The 6,561-nt window shown below is 55.8% G+C and overlaps 1 long non-coding RNA gene across 1 annotated transcript; it reads left to right on the top strand.

Annotated features, from left to right (window-relative positions):
- The first annotated feature begins 941 nt into the window (after positions 1-941).
- On the top strand, positions 942-5,560 carry LOC123327624. Its single transcript, XR_006542216.2, has 2 exons — positions 942-4,709; positions 5,278-5,560. It is a non-coding gene; the product is annotated as an uncharacterized LOC123327624 (long non-coding RNA).
- Positions 5,561-6,561: the final 1,001 nt, after the last annotated feature.

A 6,561-nucleotide genomic window follows, 5' to 3' on the forward strand; every position in this document is an offset into this window, starting at 1 on the left:
GGTGCCCACACCGTCTCCTATGCTGGGTCAGCCCACACGTCACACGGAGCCCCCACCTCGCCGTGGCCTGTGAATGCTGATGCAGATGAGGGATTCCGCTCTCTGCAATTTCCACAGCCCCCGACCCAGCTCTTGACCCTGAGCCAAACAGCCAATCATCCAACAAACAGAAGCAAACGCTGAAGGAGCCGCTGTGTGAGCACGGAGCACACAGAGTTGGGGGAGGCAGGACTTGTGCGGCGATGGATCAGGCAGCCAGCAGTCAACCCCGAGGCTCCTGGGAGTCCTGTGGCCTCTGGTGCGGTCCTCAGCCCAACCCCACTCCGATCTGCACCTTGTCCCTTTCCTCCAGCCCTGGACAGCTGCCCCCATGTCCCGCCAGCACCTGCCCTGGGATCACTTTCCTCCTTGAGCTTCACATGAAGGTGTCTGTCTTCCTAACCACAGCCTTCTCCCTGAGAGGCTTTCTGGTATCAGCTATCGAATGCCTTTTCTGATTATACAGTGATATATAAAAAGTGCCAGAAAACACGGTACAGAGAATTCATCACTGTGCACGTAGCAAATGGAAGATGCTCATTTGATATCATCATTTGTTGGGTACCAAGCATAATTTAGACTTCCCTGGTGGCTCAGTTGGTAAAGCATCCACCTGCAATGCTGGAGACAGCCTGCAAAGCAGGGACCAGCGTTCGATCCCTGGGTCGGGAAGACCCCCTGGAGAAGGAAATGGCAACCCACTCCAGGATGACGAGATGGTTGGATGGCATCACTGACTCAATGAACATGAGTTTGAGCAAACTTGGGAAGGTGGGGAAGGACAGGGAGGGCAGCCTGGCCTGCTGTAGTCCATGAGGTCACAAAGAGTCGGACACGACCGAGTGACTGAACGACAACAGCAACCAGTATTCTTGCCTAGGAAATCCCACAGACAGAGGAGCCTGGCGGGCTACAGCCCATGGGATCACAAAGAATCAGACACGACTGAGCAACTAAACCACCACCAAGCATAATTTTAGTTTCTGTCAGATTTTACTGGCTTGTGAGAAGAGGAAGGCTAATCCTCGTTCTAATGAGCTTAGCGCCCAGCTGGACAGTCAGAGATAAACACAGGAAGCAATCCATCCCAGGCATGGCTCAGGGCTGTCATGCGCCCAGGCCCTCCCGGATTTGGAGCTCAGAGGGTGGGAGGCGCGGGCCGCGGCCCCCGTGGACACAGCACACACCAGATGGGGATGCTTCCCAGCTCAGGTCAAAGGGCCCCTGACTCCCACGGGCTCCCACCACGCTGGGGGCGGACGTCATTCTGGTCCTAGGAGGAGGGGCTTTGCAACTCCGCGTGTCCCGATCCGGCCCGGGTCTCTGCCAGGGCATCAAGTTGGCATCCCCTCACTTTGGACCGACTCCCACTGTGACGGCGAGGCGGCCACAGCCTTAAGGGGCCCCTTGCACACTCACGTCCAGAAAGAACGTGAGGAGTCTGGAGCCCCAAGGAATCCTGAGGGGCAGCTGCAAGGCAGTGAGGGTCCTGTTGGAGGGATGGACAGGCTGGCGGTCACCGGAGCTGGGGGACGTCGGCGCCCAGGGGCCAGGCAGGAGGGGGTCAAGGAAGGGGGCCCGGAGTTGTGCCGGCGCCCTGCGGCCCCCAGGCAGGAGGGGGCGCCCCGGAGCTGGAGCTCGTCCTGGCAGCAGAGGGATGGGCCCCTGGGCCCTCCTCCAGGCTGGGGGCTTGGCTTGTGGGAGCCCCCCACCCACCCCGAAGGTGTGAAGAAAGCAGCTCTGCAGAAGGTACTGCTGGGCTCAGGTGCAGAGCGTGGGGGCCGTGCAGGGGAGGGGGCTGCAGGGGCACCAGGGAGGAAGGGCACCCCCTTCCCCACCCAGCCCATCTCTCCCCAGACCCCCTCGGGCCACCTGGACAGACGGGGCTGACCTGGTACTTACACCCCAGGTCAAGGTCCCCACCCCGACCCCAGGGACGAGCTGGCCTGACTGACACAGGAACCAACAGGCTGAGGCCCCCTCCTGATGGAAGCGGGTCTGAAAACTCTGCTCTGTGGGGAAGTAGCCAGCCCCCTGCCCCATCCACCTGACCTCCAGACATCCCCTTCCTTCCCAGTATGGGGGACATTGCTGGGTCTACGGCAAGGTGAACAGGAGCTGCACCCACATGACCCACGGGGCCAGAGGTGGGCTCCTGTCTGCCTGGGTCTTCCCCACCCACGGGCTGGGCTCCCTGGGTGCATCCTGGCAAAAATGGTCCCCTCACGGCGTCATAGCAACCCTGGAGCAGGACATGGGACGGTGCGGGGAAGTGAGCTGGAGCTGGTTGTCACGGGGAGTTGCTGACTGTTGCTAACAGCTTGCCAGGTGAGCCGTCAACCCTGCGCCTGGCAAACGGGGAAGAGGAAAGCAGAGAAACCAGCCAGGCGGTGGAGAGAGGGCCTGTCAGAGCTGGGTCTCTGTCTCTCGTGTCCCTGAGGAGCGATGGAGAGATCTGATTCATAGGCTGCCACCGTGGGCGTGTGCAGACTACCCTGACCCCTCATTAGAAGTCTGCTCTGTTGAATGATATCCCAGGACTGTTAATTCCGGGAGCTTGAAAACCACTTAAGGAGTGTCTTCAGAATAAAATTAAGGGCTTGTACCCACAGGAAGATTCTGGGCCACACTGACACAAGATTCCACCCTGTTGCCAAGGAATGTTTGCATTTTCGGAGGTATCTTCCAAGGAGAAATCACATTTTACAGCAAGAGGGAAGAATGGAGGACAGAATCCATAAGACATTTCAACTTTTCTGTGATTCCCTGTTAACTTTCCTAGAAAAATAAAATCAATACAGGAAGCATATGCATGAAAGTAGCCCATAGATTAATGCATAAGATGATATCCAGGTTGGCCAGCAAGAAGCTAACTGCCCAAGCAATGCTCCAGAAGTGTGGGGAAGGCATCTCGGTGGATGAACCACAGACTCTGCTTTTAACAAATCACCTCCACTCCAGCCATGGAACGCTTCCAGACTCTACAGGCATGTACCTGCAGAAGAGGGGCGGGTGAGGCGAGATCACGTTCACTCCAACCACGGAAGCACTTCTGGTGTCTACAGGAGTGAGGAGGGTGAGGTGAGCGACGCTGAAGGTAGGTGGTCATGAATTCTAGACTTCGCTCATCGTCAGGTGATGGGAGCCCCGCTTAAGAGGTTTAGCATCAGAATAAACAAACAGCTTGGTTTAAGTGAAGGACAATGTCATCGAGGGCGTCTCCTGAGACGGATTCTCTCATGTCAGTGATGTGCTGCTTTGGTGGGATGTGTGTGGCTGAGGCTTTGCTTTACTCTTACTATTTATGAATTTTATTTTCACGGGAGGGTCAAGCCTGCCACGTCTGTGAAGACGCTTCCTCCTCCTGCCTCCGTCACTGCCTGCAGGAAGTGGCCATCACGCTGCATTTCCTTGTGAAAAGGGGACGAAAGGTCAACGCTCACTAAGAGGTCATCTTCCTAGGTTGGGCTCAGAGTCTGCAGGTACCATAGGTGTCCTGTGGGTACCAGAGACCAGCATCAGGAGTGTGGACAAGACCCCCAGGCACGAGCCACACGGGAGGAAGTATAACTTCCCTCAAGTATCTTACTTCACCCCAACACAACTGTGTGATGTAGCTTTGTTAGTTTTGCCAAGGAAGTCTATTTCACGGTCCCACGGGGATGCTCGAGTCGGTTCAGGGCTCGCCTGACCCCACCTACGTGAGAGGTGGACCCAAGACGCCGTGCTCTCCTGCTTCTAACCTGCCTCCTCCTTCTCAGCCTTCTGTACCCAGGGCCTGACTGAAGCCCCGAGACCTCAGCCCACAGACCTGCAGGCCCTGAGCTTACCCTAATAAAACGCCTTTGGCATCACACACGGAACCGCAGGCAACAAGGAACCTTCTGTATGTCGTCGCCAATGGAGTCTCTCTGAACGTCCGTGTTTTCCATGAGTGATCAGTCAGCACCAGGCTGTTTACACCTAGTGGAACAGTGGAATGAAAGTTCCCAAACCCCGAGAGGCCAGCAGGGGAGATCCCAGGATGCACTGACTTTCTCTCATTTCTCCTTAGTCATGCAAATAGCTGCAACCTTTCCTATTTTGCAAATATGTTAAAAATCACTACTACCATCATCCCCTTTCAAATATATTTCAAAATACTATTATGCTGTTTGCGCAGAGAAAGAAGAGCCACTAAGACTCAGCAAACACTAGGTTTAAAGTGCTTTTGGCCTCAACAGAAGGACGGCGCTGGCTTTGTCGGGCTGGGGTGCAGGGGCTCCTAGACCAGTCAGGGCCCTGAAACGCTGGGACCCAGGTCTTGTTCGTTTGCCGACAGCTGTGACTGACGGGCACTGGGGAGAGGACCGCCCCCTCTCACAGGCCCCGCCCTCCCGGAGGTGGGTGGAGCTAAGTGCCCAAGCCCCGCCCCCCGGAGCTTGCAGTGGGTGGAGTGCACGTTCTCCTGAGAACAAGTGAGGCGGCCCCTGGGCTCCGGGTTCCTGTGAGGTCAGATCACACGTGCACACACAGGAGTGGGGGTCTCACAGAGGCAGGAGCAGAGGAAGGGGGGCCACACCCGCGTCCATTCAGCAGGGACCACGCTCCCCAGGCGTCCCAGCCAGCAGGTGGGCATCCTGTTCCCCAACATCGCTCCGGGTCACAAAGCCATCGAGTTTCTTCCAAAAGTAAGGAGCCTTTACTCACCTCTTCTCCATTTTCGAGGCAGGAGCCCAGGGTCTGTGTTTCCTGTCAGCTGTAGAAAGAGATCTGTTTTGAGACTAAACTTCAACTGCCAATGGATGGAAGATATGGGGATTTATTCTTGTTTAGGAGCCCAAAGTCCAGCACGATCGCTGATCCCCAGGTTATGTTGGGGCCCTGGCCGGGGTGAAGAGAACCTCAGACAGTCACTGCAGAGACGCTGGGAGAGTGGCTGGTCGTGCCCATGAGCTGACAGATCCAGCAGAGAGCCCCCTGTCCATGATGAGGAGGAGACATTTGGGGGCTGAGCAGACGGGTGAACAAGTGGGCGTTTGCACCAGGGCACCCCTGCGGGTACACTTGACCTGTCCTGCGTCACCGTTGTGGGTCTGTCCATAGCGCCCCCTCCCTCTCCGTGGGGGTTTCCTGGTGCAGTTTATCAAGAACAGTCTGTGTTGCCAAGAACACTGTCAGTTAAAGACAATCTCCACCTGTAGGTGAGACTGTTCAGAAATTGCCCTGAAAGTGATACAGAGCACTCTTTGTTCACAGGGCCTGAGCGCTTCCTGCTGGGCTGGGAACCTTGTTTCCCGACCCCCACCCACAAGGCCGAGTGTGGCCCTGAGCGTGGTGCTGAGCGCAGGGCCCATGGGACGAACATGCTCTGAAGACCACATGCTTTCTGTCTCCGTGGGACACATTCTTTCTAGAACGAGCAGGCATTTGCTGCTTTGGAAATCATCTTCTGTGAGATAAATCTGTTGGCTAAAATGCCCAAGATTCTCAAGTGCTCAAGTCTTCATTTCTGCTTTAATTAAATGACAGGGAGTCCGTGTCTCTGAAAGCTGATCACATGATCTTAACTCTGGGGGTGCTGGCATCCTCCTCCCGAGCTCATCTTCCTTGCTGGCAGGGAGGAGAGTCTGAGCAATAAGGCAGCAGTCCTTGTCTCTGGCAGGCGGGGGGGGGGGGTGGGGGGTGGGGGGGTGGTCTGCAGGCAAGGGGCCAGCGTGAGGCAGGGCCACGCTCTCCGAGGCTCTGACCCTACGAGTTCTGACCCTTCCCGCTGGCTGACGAGAACTCCAAAGGCTTCTCTCTCATAGTTTTTATCAAGCATACCCTGATTTATTGGCCTCAGTGTTTCCTTTTGCTCCCATGAAGGCTTTGCCCAGAAAGGATCTGCTGTATATGATGCAATGCGATAGTCATTAAACTATGCACAACTAATTAGAAGCAGAAAAGATGACATTTAAAGAAATGCACGTTGTGTGTCCAGGGACCAGGAGAGACTCAGTGACACTTTCTGCTCTTGTCCATCCATTTGTTCGTTCCTTCATTTGTGTCATGGTGACTGCTCGCCTGCCATGGGCTTTCAGAGCGGTTTGATTTTTAATTTCAATTCTCTTCCTCTTCTGCTTGTTTTAGAAGCTTTTCCAAATGCTCACCACCTGCTCACAGCAGTCTTAGGGCTGTGGGAGGGGAAGGGGAGAATTGGGGCAGCCCTGAGGAGGGGCAGGGCCTGGGTCCCTGCAGGGAAGCGGGGCTTTTGGAGGGGATGGCGGCTGCAGGGTGCCCAGGAGGAGAGCTGTGTGCCCTGCATCCATGTTGCCCTGGACCCGGCGCAGACATGGAGCTGTCATCCGCCGGCCGTGTCATTGTGCTGGAGGAGAAACGTGGCTGGAACAAAGCTGCAGACTCCAGCGTTTGGTGTCAGAGTCGAGGCGCAAACCCTGGAGGCCAATCTGGTCATAGCCTTCTCCTAAGACGTGGATGCACATGTGAAATGCTCTTTCTTTTTCCTTGAAACTCAATAGCCTCATCAGAATACGTTTTGAC

Source organism: Bubalus bubalis, chromosome 10 (assembly GCF_019923935.1).
Source record: "Bubalus bubalis isolate 160015118507 breed Murrah chromosome 10, NDDB_SH_1, whole genome shotgun sequence".
Taxonomy (NCBI): domain Eukaryota; kingdom Metazoa; phylum Chordata; class Mammalia; order Artiodactyla; family Bovidae; genus Bubalus; species Bubalus bubalis.